This window comes from Acinonyx jubatus, chromosome E4 (genome assembly GCF_027475565.1).
Source record: "Acinonyx jubatus isolate Ajub_Pintada_27869175 chromosome E4, VMU_Ajub_asm_v1.0, whole genome shotgun sequence".
NCBI lineage: Eukaryota > Metazoa > Chordata > Mammalia > Carnivora > Felidae > Acinonyx > Acinonyx jubatus.
In genome coordinates, this window is record NC_069395.1 from 63,588,036 (window position 1) to 63,600,887 (window position 12,852).

The 12,852-nt window shown below is 50.6% G+C and overlaps 1 long non-coding RNA gene across 1 annotated transcript; it reads left to right on the top strand.

Annotated features, from left to right (window-relative positions):
- The first annotated feature begins 546 nt into the window (after positions 1-546).
- On the top strand, positions 547-12,235 carry LOC113595643 (uncharacterized). Its single transcript, XR_003416196.2, has 3 exons — positions 547-3,049; positions 3,223-3,399; positions 10,937-12,235. It is a non-coding gene; the product is annotated as an uncharacterized LOC113595643 (long non-coding RNA).
- The last annotated feature ends 617 nt before the right edge of the window (positions 12,236-12,852 follow it).

A 12,852-nucleotide genomic window follows, 5' to 3' on the forward strand; every position in this document is an offset into this window, starting at 1 on the left:
CCCTTTATTCACGTGAAAGAAAACCAGAGCCCAGGGAGGGTAGTAGCATCCACCGGGAGAGGACAGGGAAGGGAGTCAGCGCAAGTCTCTTCCTTCTCCCGGGTTCCACGCCTCCACGTGCTCCCTTCCGCGTAGGGAGCACCGGGGTCACCCTCCCGCCCTGTCCCTGTCACGTGGTGACCTCCCCACCACGTCACCCCCCGCACCACCCAGGCTCGTGAAAGACCACGTGGTCTTTCTAGTTTGGAGAACGGGAATTCTAGAAGAACGGCAGAAACGCATGTAGAAAATTCCTGAAATCCCTGGGTATCAGGAGACAATGACCCGAAAGAAACAGAAGATGTGGGGAGGTGGCGGGAGGTGGCCACGGGGGAAGATTCTGTGATGACACGATGTTTGGCTATTTGCTTATTTCCTGTGGCTTTTGCTCCCGACGAGAGGGTCGGGCTGTCACAGTGAAGTGTGTGGTATCACCCTGCTTTCATCGTGGGGGCTCTGGGGGTTGTGTGGGCCCTGGGGGTGTGGGGGGAGTAGGGGCCCCGGGGGGTGGGCCAGGGCTTTCACTGGCTTGAGAAAGGGAACTTGGGGATAGTGGCACCTGAACCAGAAAGAAGCAGCCAGAAACCAGGAAGGGGACTGCCTCGGGCTGAACGTTTGCATGCCCGCCAGCTTGGAGGTTCAAAGCTAATGCACCACATGATGGTGTAAGGAGTGGGGGCCCTGGGGAGGTGAGTCGTCCCGAGGGTGGAGCCCTCACCAACACAACTATGCCCTTGCTAGAAGATCCCCCACGTGAGGGACCTCCAGCTTCCAGGCCATGAGAAATAGATGTGTGCTGTTTAAAAGTCGTTTTTTTTCTCAAATATTTATTTTGAGAGAGAGGGAGAGGGAGAGAGAGAGAATCCCAAGCAGGTTCCACGCTGTCAGCGCAGAGCCTGACCTAGGCCTCGAACCCAGAACCCACGAACCGTGAGATCATGACCTGAGCCGAGATCAAGAATCCCACGCTTAACCGACTGAGCCACTCAGACGCCCCTAAACATTTGCTGTTTAAGCCCCCTGGTCTGTGTCGTTTGTTATGACAGACCGTGCTGAGATGGGGACGGAAAAACAGGAGGTGCTGAGGGGACAGTCAAGGAAGAGGAGACAAAGATTTAAAAAGCAGGTGGGGAGGGGATGGGCCTCAGAGGAAGAGGGGAGGCTGGTCCCAGAACTGGGTTTGGGTGTTGTTTTGTGGTCTGACACAGTGAATTAATATGTTCCTTTCCTCTGACATAACACGTTGTCACAAACTTGGTGGCTTGCAATAGCAGAAATGAATTCTCTTGTAGTTCCAGAGGCCTGAAGTTCAGAGTCAAGGTGTTGACAAGGCCATGCTCCCTCCAGAGTTCTAGGCGGCTCCTGCCTGCCTCTTCCAGTACCCGGTGGCCCCAGGAACTTCTTGGTTTGTGCAGCATGGCCCCAGTCTCTGTCCCTGCCTTCCTGTGGCCTGTCCCCCGTGTCCCCCTGTGTGGGGGGGTCTCAGCTCTCCCCTTCTCATCTAAGGACACCAAACACTGGATTTAGGGCTCACCCCTCGGCGAACATGATCTCATCTCCAGATCCTTAATTACATCTGCAAAAACCCTATTTCCAAATCAGGTCACATTCGCAGATGGGGGGACATTAGCACTTGGACATATCTCTTTGGGCACCACAGTTCAGCCCACGGCAATTATTTCCCTCGTTTTCACTTATATGCATGGTATTCTCTAGTAGGAGATACTCTTAGGTGTATCGGACAAAATTTTAAATTCTTTTTTGTTTTTCATTTCGTTTTGCAAAAAAAAAAAAAAAGTAAAATGAATGGGTCCATAGAAGATATTAAAAATCTGGAGTATGACTGAGAAAAAAGAGAGCAATTGAAACCCTGAAAGTGAGTACAAATCTCTGATAGAAGTTTCCCTGTGATCTCACTGGATTCCGTGTAGGGTGATGTCCAGCAACACATCACAAGGAAACATGTACGATGGTGACATTTTCAGGAATCCCTGCGCTCGGCGAGTTTTCTAGTTGTATATTTGACTCAAATAAATGACTGTCCCAGCCGTTCATCGATTGAACGAACTCTGAACCCTGCAAGACACGGGTCAGATCCTGTGAGGGGAACCAACCAGAATGTGGCTGAATGTGTCCCGGGAGAGTTCACGATCTGATAGGAGAGGAGGACCTTGTCACTGGAGCCCACGCGGGACAGCCACGGGCATTTGGGGAAGAAGACTGCGCATCCCATTGGAGAGATCCGCGAAGGGCTTCCTGGAGGGGGTGGCGTGGGGGCTGGGCTTTGCAGGAAGGAAGACTGAGCAGGCGGTCACGGGAGGCAGGCCATTCCAGGCGAAGGCAGAAACAGAGCCTTGAGCGAGAGGTGTCGCGGTGCGCGTGGGGGAACAGGGGTGGTTCGTTTTGGCTGGCGTTGGAGTCTGTGGGAGAACATAGCGGGGATGGAGTGTAGCGAGGTCAAGGGGGGGCCAGCTCATGGAGGGTGCCCAGGGCCACGCAAAGGAGTCTGTTGTGCAGACACATCCTTCTCAGGAGGGCAGTTTGAGGGTTTCCAGTTGGAGAGAGCGGGAGATAGTTGGAAAAAGCACCTCCAAAGGGAGCGTGCCTGCTCCCCAGGGTCCGAGGGCCTGCACGGCGGGAACCGTGCCAGCTCTGGGCAGGGCACGATTCGTGTAAGACTTAGAGGGTGGGGTGAGGCCAGAGGCCGAGTCCCCCTGGGGACGCTCCCGCCATCACCCAGCTACGAGCGAACGGGCACGGATGGAGGGGAATGGCCACGGGGAGAGAAAACAGCAGAGCAGCTCCCTCTGAGATCTGATTTGTGAAGCGTGGGCTGAACTCCCGGTTCCAGGGGGGCCGGGTTGGGCGGATTTCGAGCTGGACGCTCACTCCTTGTTTAGGTTAAGACAGCGCGGGCAATGGTTCTCTCGGCCTCTCCTCCGACAGTGTCTCCCTTGATGAGTTGCTGATTCTGAGGGTGATTCTGATGGTGGTCGACACACGGGCTGAGGTAAGGCACGGACCCCTCCACCCACCCGGGGCTGGGGTAGGGGTGAGGGTGGGGAGGGGATGGGAGGCCACACTGGAAGTCAGACGGCCCCGTGGACTGATGTGTGAGCTCAACTTCCCTAAGACCTTGGACTTAGCCTTGCTCCCTCTCCTTCTCTCTCGATTCTCATTCAGCCCACCAGATCTGACCTTCTAGACGTCTTCCATCCTGAGGACATTGTGCTAAGTGAACTAGCAGTCACAAAAGGACAGATGTCACTTACAGGAGGTACTTGGAGCACCACAAGATACAGAGGGACAGAAAGCCACAGAGACAGAGACAGAGGGACAGAAAGCCACAGAGACAGAACGGTGGGTGCCAGGGGCTGGGGGAGGGAAGCTGGGGACATCGTGTTCAACGAGTTCAGAGTTTCAGTTCAGGAAGATGGAATGTTCTGGAGACGGATGGTGGTGATGGTCGCACAACAATGTGAATGTGCTTACGGCCATGGAGCTGTACGCTTAAAAATGGCTAAGTTGGTAAATTTTAGGTTATGTGTGGTTTACCGCAATTAAAAAAATACAGACCGACATGTGGATGCTAAAAGAGCCCACAAACATGGCCAGCCCTGACCACGTCCATGGTTACCAGCCTGGGCCAGGCTGCCTTTATCTCCCATGTGGACTGTTATAATGGCATCTGCCTGGTTTTTGCTTCTGCCCTGGCCGCCGTCTTTCTATTCCAAACATCATCTGCTCAAAAACCTCTAAGCACCTCCTTCTGTCACTTGGAGTAAAAGCCGAAGCCTCTACATGGCCCACATGGCCCCTGGTGGGCCCTCTGAGGCCACCTCTGACTATTCTCCTCCCCTACAGTGACTTCTTGACTTTGCAGTTCCCCAGATGGGTCAAGCACACTCCTGCCCCAGGGCCTTTGTACCTGCCATTTCCTCTGCCGGAAGTACTCTTCCCCACAGCTGCGTGGCTTAGCCCTTCACTTCCTTCACCTTTCTTCAGGTTTCAGCTCAAACGGCACCCTAGCAAGGAGCCTTCCCCGACTGCCCTGCCCCTTGTCTCCCCCACACCATCCATCTTCCTTGCCTTCACACCAATCAACCCCTGCCATATTTGTTTATTCATTTATTCCCAGTTTGCTGCTCCCACTAAAATGTGAGTTCCAGGAGGGCAGGTCTTCCTCTGTTTGGTTTGCTGTTGTATTCCTAACACCCAAGAACAGTGCCTTGCTTGTCTTCAGTGCTGAATAAATAATTATTTAAGGGATGAGTGGGTTGAGACTTCTCACTTCTTAGACAGTGGATTAACCAGGGGAACACAAACCACTCCAGATATCTCCAGCAAGAAGAGATTTAAGTCGAGGAATAAGGGTCTTGCAAAATCACCGGAAGGGTGGGGGTGCAAAGGTAAGGGGAAACCATCATAGCCCTGGGAGGTTTCAGAACCCTCAGGGACCATTGCCAGGGTCACATCTGCTGCAGCACCAAGGCACAAATTCCCTGGGAAATGAGGCCCTAGCAAAAGTCCTGTCCGCCATGTTTGCCTCCTCCTGAAGCGGGAGCCACATCTTCTATGTGGCTTCTAGACAGCCACATCTCCCATCTTCCTGATGTCACTTGAGTGCTCTCGTTGGTACAGTCTAACCTGGAATCCTCCTGGTTGGTATTCTGGGAAGTGTAGTTCTCAGGCTTCCTCCTGGTTGGCATGCTGGGAAATGTAGTTCTCAGGCTTCCTCCTGGTTGGCATTCTGGGAAATGTAGTTCTCAGGCCTGCAGCACCTGCCATGAAGGGGGAGTATTCAAGAGTAGGGAACAGGGCTGACATCCCATGGAAGGCAGAGAATGTCTACCCTCTTTGTTCTTCCTGCTTTATTCCCTTTGATGAAAGAGTGATCTCACAGATTGGAGTCTGTCAGACTTTGTTGTCCCACGTCCCATGTGGTAGGAATGTTCTGCCTCACATTTTCAGAAGGTAATGATTATGAGCTAGAGTTTACAGAGCTCTGTGTCAAGCACTGTACTAAGCCTCTCACAGAAATTACCCAATTTAGTCCTCGGGAGGTGAGAATTATTACCCACCCTCATTCTGTAGGTGAGGAAAGAGGCAATGGAGGCTGAGTAACTTGTCCAAGTTTGCCTAGCTAGAATTTGACGGCGGAGTTTGAGTTTTTAACCCTCAGATCCCACTGCCCTACACGAAAGGTACATACCAGTTCTGGAGAGTTCGGCCACGAGAAGGTGCAGAAGGAGGGAAGGGTTTTGCGAGTCTGGGTGAATTTGTCAATAGCATAAAAACCAAGACTACCTGCACGTCGTCCTCGGAAGCTTGAGAACACACTTCAGGAGTGGTTCTCAAGAAGCCTGTCCATGGGCTCCGGGAATCCCCCAATAGCCACGCCCCTTGCTCACTGTCGCAAAGAAAGCGGAAGTAGAAAAAAACCAACTTGTGATTTGGCATTCGAATCCTTTCCTCGCCGTTTTAGCTCCCTTCGTGATGGTGAGCATATCGTTCAGCCTTCTTGTGTTTTGGGCACCTCATCGGTGTAAATGGAATAAGTATGTTAGGCTTCCTCAATGAAGAATGAGGGGAGGGGGGTCGGACTCACTTACCATAAATTACTCTGAAAATCCAACTGTTGAAGAGTCCTGCTCTGTGCAGGCAGAGATCGCGCATTGGACTAGAGGATCACCGAGGTGTCATTTAAAATTCATCAGTGACGGGGTTGCAGAGGAAGACAGTCACACAGTCCGCTTGATTTTGCAGTCGTTATTTTTACGGTGAAAGCTTGCCTCCACTTCCTTAACTTTAAATCCATCACTCTCCCTCTTTATCTCCTAGAACTTGATGTGTTCCTGTCTTTGTTCTCATCCCTAGAAATGGACTCCCTGACACCGGCCTTGTCTTACCGTGGTTATTTTTAGACTTTATACATATTCTAGCTGCTGCTGCAGACTTCACTGCTGCCCGATTTCTCCTAGATTCCTTAATTACTTGTGATCGGACACTACATTTGTCTTTGGGGCTAGAAGACACTCAGAACAGAGCGCAGTGCCTGACATGAAGTTTGAAGCGAGTTATTTCACAGGAAAAGGAAAGCACTCGAAAACCGATATGCATTCATTTCCATCATCAACGTGCGTTATTAAGAGCCACACCCAGTGCTGTCCTGAACGTTAGGGATGTAAAGATTAAGGACATGGCCACTGGCCTCGAGGAGCTCACAGTGGGTATCATGCACATAATTTTGAATGCTTTCATGCACATTTCAAATCTTAAGTTGGACCGTCTTAGCAACCACCGCATGCCTTAGCTTTGCACCGTGGCTATAGAACCCTAGGCTTACTAGGGACAAAAACAAATGGAAGCAGACGTGGGGACAGCTTCCACCCAGCGTTGTTGTTATGCAGCTGGATGCTGGATGCTCGGTGATGAGGGATGGCAGGGGAGATAAGACGCAAGAGCGAAAGTTTATTATTAATTTTGAGCCAAATCTCTCTCATTCGTCTTGTAGGGAAAATTGCTTTCTGGTTGTCAAGCACTCCGAGTCTGGCATTCCAAGTCCACCCCCTTGGTGTCAGAAGTGTGATGCTTTGGCTTGCTCCGTGCTTTTTGTTTTCTCGCACTTCTGAGACCCCGCATCTTGACACATATTTTCAGTTCCTTCAGGAGCTTTGGCAACACCTCTCCATGTAGCGCAGCTCAGCATTTCATTTGTTGCTGCAGATTCCTCCTTAAAGATTGTGCATGAGGATGACGGCTAAGGCGAGAGCCAACACTTGGTCCCGGGCCTCCCTCCCTGCCTGGGGACCCGGGGAGGGGAGTCACGCGTCACAGTTTGTGGCCTCAGGCCTTGGGTTGTGCTTTCAATCCACGCCCCCGGCCGTGTTCATCCGAGAGATGAGATTGTAAGATTTGCTACAGGAAAAGCTTTGCTATAATAAATATCTGGCATCTCTACTGGGCTCTCATCACCCACCAAGTAAGGGCAACTCTCCAAAGGCCATCTTGTACCCCAGGCACGGCTTCTGTTCTGTGAAACCTGGGTGTTCGCTGTTCCTCCTCCTTCTGAACCTCCTTCTCCCTGGAGGGAGTTTTTCTTTCTCTTTCTATGCATTTTTGGTCCTGGGCCAGTATGGAGGCCAGTTGACCCAAAGCTACACAGGGTTTCTTCCACTCGGAATAACAGCCTCTGTTTTTTGTTATTGTTTCTTTAGCTGCCTGTGACTCAGTCTTCAGGGGAAGGGGTCTCACCCACAGGACCTAGCGCACAATAGGCATTTAATGATCGTCAGTTTTATTCGTGTGCTCTGGGAAGCCCTGCCCCCGACATTGCACCTGGCTGCCTGTTATCGAGCGGAGAGTCAGATCAGCCAACAGGCCGTGGGCCGGGATTTCTCTGGGCGCATCCTCATTCTCCTGGGACTTGGTTTCCTCATTCTTGATGTGGGAGTGAGAAGGCTGCCTCCCTCACAGGTGGCTGCAAGGAATTATAAACCAATAAAGTGATTGCTTGGCATATGGCTGAATGTCAAGGGCAATATAAATGCTTAATCTCATTTATTCAGTAGTAGTTGGGCGGCCACGTGAATGTTGCTGTGGAAACCATAACTCCTGAATTCCCTGATACTTGTCGATGTTGTTGTTTTTAAATGAGGCTTTAAATTTAAATCCTGTGACTTAAATATATATATTAGAAAAGTAACAAGAAGGATCATGCTTGATCTCAATCACAGCCTTTTTATAAGAAACAGTGTGAGCGGCCGTGGTCTCCCCCACCCAGGAGCATCTGTCCTCCGGTTATTCTCACCGGATCTCTCTTTTTGTTCAAGGTCATGGCTCTATTCATTCATGCATCCACGCACCAACCCATCCATCCACCCACCCACCCCCACCCACACACCCACCCATCTACCTACTCGCATCCCCACCCCCAGCCCCACCCCCCCACACCCAGCTATTCATCCACCCATCCACCCACCCACCTATGCCCCCTCCCACATACCAACCCCTCTATCCATCTACCCACCCATCCATCCACCCGCCCACCCGCCCATCTATCCATCCATCTACCCACCCACCCACTCATACACTCCCCCCTACCAACATCCCCCCCCACCCATACACCTACCCATCCCTTCACCCACCCACCCACCTTCCCGTCTATCCATCCACCCACCCACCCACCCACCCACCCACTCTCTGAGCATCAGTCAGCATACCAATCCACCCATCCATCCACTGATCCATTCATCCAGAAACACTGCATTGCCAGCTCATGAGTTAGAAATGGGACCAAGCGTGAATGACTCAGAACCAGTGGTTTCACAGCGAAGTCGCAGCCCGGAGAGAATGTCGGGGGCGGCGGGAACACGCGATGCCAGAATGTGTGCAGCCGGTGCGAACAAAGGCAGAGGCCACAACATAAGGAGTGGCTGCTGATGTGAGAGCAGAGGCTTCAGCAGTTCAGAGCAGGACAGGGGCTCCTCCCGATGGTACCCCGGGCTCAGGCAGCACCCGGCTGGGAGATGCCCATGGAAGGTGCGCTGGTTGGAAACATTGGTCCTGAGTTGAAGCCCTCATTGGAGGAACTCCGGGAATCCCACCCCTCCCGTTTGCTCTCCTCTGAAAACAGGGTCTTCACCTGGCTACCCCCCTCCCCCAAGGTCTTTGAAGCTCTTCCCTGAGCTGTGTGTGCCTTTCGGCCCCTTGCCTCCTCGTGGCTGGCTGATGGCTCCCAGTGACTCCTGGTTGCTCCCATGGCTGAGCAGACAGCCCGCTCCTCCTTGCTCTGGCGGTTCCACACCGAGATCCTACTAGCACCACTTTTTTTTAAAGCGCCCGTTCCCAGTGTGGTTTCCGAGTCCTCAGTTCCCACCAGCAGTCAGCCAGTATCGCCTGGTGCCCTCCCTGTTGGGGACCCCTGTTGGGGTCTGCTCTGGTTGATGTGACGATGCCCGCCGTGCCGGGGTTCCTGAAGTGGCACACAGGTGAACCTTCTTCCTGGGGATTCTAGTTCAGAGGGTCGTTGTGGCCGTATCCCTTCAAAATCAAACACACTCCCCTCCTCCCATGTGCCTTGGGTTGAAAACACTGTTTCCACGTGGTTCTTGTCCCACTCACAGGTCTGCAAGCCAGCCTCGACACCTCCTCCTTCCCCCACAGGCCTCCACGTCTCCATGTCGAGCTGGCTGGGTGCTGATGGTCCAGAACAGATTCCTCGTTCCCACTCCATTTTGCCTTTCCTGCCACTTTTTGTTTATTTATTTTTAATTTTCCTTAATGTGTATTTATTATTGAGAGACAGAGAGAGACAGAGCATGAGCATGGGGGGGGGGGGGCAGAGAGAGAGGGAGACACAGAAGCTGAAGCAGCTCCAGGCTCCGAGCTGTCAGCACAGAGCCCGACGCGGGGCTCGAACTCACAAACCGCGAGATCGTGACCTGAGCCGAAGTCGGACACTCGACCGACTGAGCCACCCAGGTGTCCCTCCTGCCGCTTTTTAAAAACAGCTTTCTTGAGATACATTTTACACATAAGAAAAGTCACCCTGCTCGCATGCACCCTTGTGTTTTTGTTGTCGTAGATGTGCCGGCGGCCGACATCATAAGGCCGTTTCCAACAGCCTGTGAGCTCCCCCGGGCCAGCTAATCCCTGCCCCTCCCTGAGCCCCAGCAACCGCTGACCTGCTTTCGGTCTCCACTGTTTGCCTTTTCTGAGCATTTCCTATGAATACAATCCTACAGTGGTGTGGTCTCTCGGGTGCTTTCTTCCACTCAGCCCAAGGCTCGTGAGGTGCATCTAGGGGCCAGACTGCGTCAGAACTGCTGGTATTGTTACCGCTCCGTGTTATTCCGTCGTATGGAGATAGCACGTTCTGTGCAACTGACCGGAGACGTTTGGTTGTTTCCGCTTTGGGGCTATGACGAATGATGCTGTTGTGAACTTTCGTGTGCAAGTTTTTGTGCGGACATATTTTTTTTTTCTTCTCTTGGGTCGATACTTAGGAGTAAGAAATAATGGGTAGGACAGGAATTTTATATTGAACTTTTTGAGAAATTGCCAGACTGTTTTCCAAAGTGGGCACACCGTTTTACGTTTCCACCAGCAATGCACGGGAGTTCCCATTTGTCCATATCCTCAACGATAGTAGTTACTGTGTCCTTTTTCATTTCATTATAGCTGTTCCAGTGGTACCTCATTATGGCTTTTCATTTCCATTTCCATGATGACTAATGGTGTCGACCATTATTTCGTGTGCTTATTAGCTATTTGTGCACTTTACAAAAAAATTTTTTTAATGTTTATTTATTTTTGAGAGAGAGAGAGAGAGGGAGACAGAGTGTGAGCAGGGGAGGGGCAGAGAGGGAGGGAGACACAGAATCCGAAGCAGGCTCCGGGCTCCGAGCTGTCAGCACAGAGCCCGACGCGGGGTTCGAACTCACGATCCGCGAGATCATGACCTGAGCCGGAGTCAGACGCTTAATTGAGCCACTCAGGCGCCCCTATGAAGGCATTTTTAGTGGCTGCATGGTACGCCATGGTCTGATGACAGCGTAAGGTATTAAACCCATCCCCTACAGATGCACGTGTAGGTTATTTCTCTTCCTTCCTAATTATAAACAGTGATTCATGGGATGCCGTGATCCCTGTGATAAATGGCGGCATGGTCCGTGGTCGTCACATCTGGTGCCCAGTGTCAGCGGGCTGAGCACTCATTGTCTGATCCTCCTCTCTGACTTTAGTAACTGGCCTTCCCCGCCCCGCCCCCCCCCCCCATCCTGAATGCAAAATGAAAATAACGATAAAACATCTATCACTCCAGCCCCACAATTTCACACCCTTTCTCTTTCTCTGCCCTTATCCACTTCAGATTGAAATCACACTTGGAATTTAGCCCCAAGGATGACATGATCAGCGATTGAAGTGATCGTCTGAGAGCGGAGAACCTTCTTCCTTAGCTTGCAGGGTAACCACGCTCCTCTGACACTGTCGTAGTGGCCAAGCAGGCCCGTGAAAGTTACCAGCTTGCTGATGACTCCTTGGCAGCGCACACGTGATCATATGGCCCCCGGGACACCAGTAGATCAAATGCAAATATTGTTTGCATATTCATCAAGATACCACATGGACAGTGCAAGCTGCTTCAATTTATCTTTCAAGGAGAAACTCAGCTGCCTCTGGCACGTGCACGGCCCTGGCTCCACTGGCATGCCTGTGCCTGAACCGATACGGAAGTTATGTTGAAAGAAAAATATTAAAGAGGAGTGGACTCTGTTACCTGTCGCCCTCTGCTTAGCATTTAGAAGTTGCCAGCCTGATTGTGTTTTTCTTTTTCTCTTTTTTTAATTTTTTAAAACATTTACTTATTTTTGCAAGACAGAGAAAGACAGAGCATGAGCAGGGGAGGGGCAGAGAGAGAGGGAGACACAGAGTCCGAAGCAGGCTCCAGGCTCCGAGCCGTCAGCACAGAGCCCAACGCGGGGCTCGAACTCACGGACCGCGAGTTCGTGACCTGAGCCGAAGTCGGATGCTTAACCGACTGAGCCACCCAGGAGCCCCTATGTTTTTCTATTTTTGATTTATTCTTTCCGACTTTCAAAAATACAGTGATGTCATATATTTTAGCTATAAAACCTACGAGCTACTTGTCCCCGAGGTGTAAATAATGAGAAAACTAAATTTTCTGGCAATATACAAGTCCATGAAACATTCCCAAAGAAGTTACATCCATTTAATAATTAAGTAACAAAGAATATGGCATAAGAATTTCATTCTTTTTTGATGTTTATTTATTTATTAGGGAGAGCACGCACAAGTAGGGTAGGAGTATAAAGAGAAGGAGAGAGAGAATTCCAAGCCGGTTCTACACTATCAGCACACGGCCTGATGTGGGGCTCGATCTCATGAACTGTGAGATCGTGACCTGAGCTGAAATCAAGAGTTGGAGGCTTGGGGTAACTGGGTGGCTCAGCCAGTTAAGTGTCCAACTTTGGCTCAGGTCATGATCTCATGGTTTGTGGGTTTGAGCCCCAATATGGGCTCTGTGCTGACAGCTTGGAGCCTGGAGCCTGCTTCAGATTCTGTGTCTCCCTCTCTCTCTGCCCCTCCCCTGCTCACCTCTTTCTCTCTGTGTCTTGCAAAAATAAATAAAATGTTGAAAAAACCCCCAAAGATTTGGAGGCTTAACTAGCTGAGTCACCCAGGCACCCCAAATTTCATTCATAGCCAAGTAATAGACCTTGCAAAAAAAAAAATTTTTTTTTTTTTTTTTTTTTTTTTTTGCACTTTGTACTTACGGATATAACAGGGAGATACTGTTTCACTCGGGGAATCAATGGAATAAATACATCAGTGTTTATAGAAGCTCTTGGCTTTCAAAAGTCAGTATGTGATATTTTCATTCATAAAATAAGCTGTGTGTGTGTGTGTGTGTGTGTGTGTGTGTGTGTGTTGAAGTAATGCTATTAAAGTCCTTGAATGTATATATGTTTACATAGATTTCTCTATCAGTGAAGGGTTTGGTTGCATCATTAGAATCCTTCAGTCCAACAGAAAATAAAGTTATAGTTAGACTGTTTACACTTGATCTTAGCCAAAAGATTGAGAAATTATATATAGTTAGACTCTTTAGAGACTAACTTTTTAAATTTCTTTAAATTTTTTTTAATGTTTATTACTTTTGAGAGAGAGGGAGAGGGAGAGAGAGCAAGCAGGGGAGGGGCAGAGAGAGAGGGAGACACAGAATCCGAAGCAGGCTCCAGGCTTCGAGCTGTCAGCCCAAAGCCCGACACGGGGCTCGAATCCACAGAC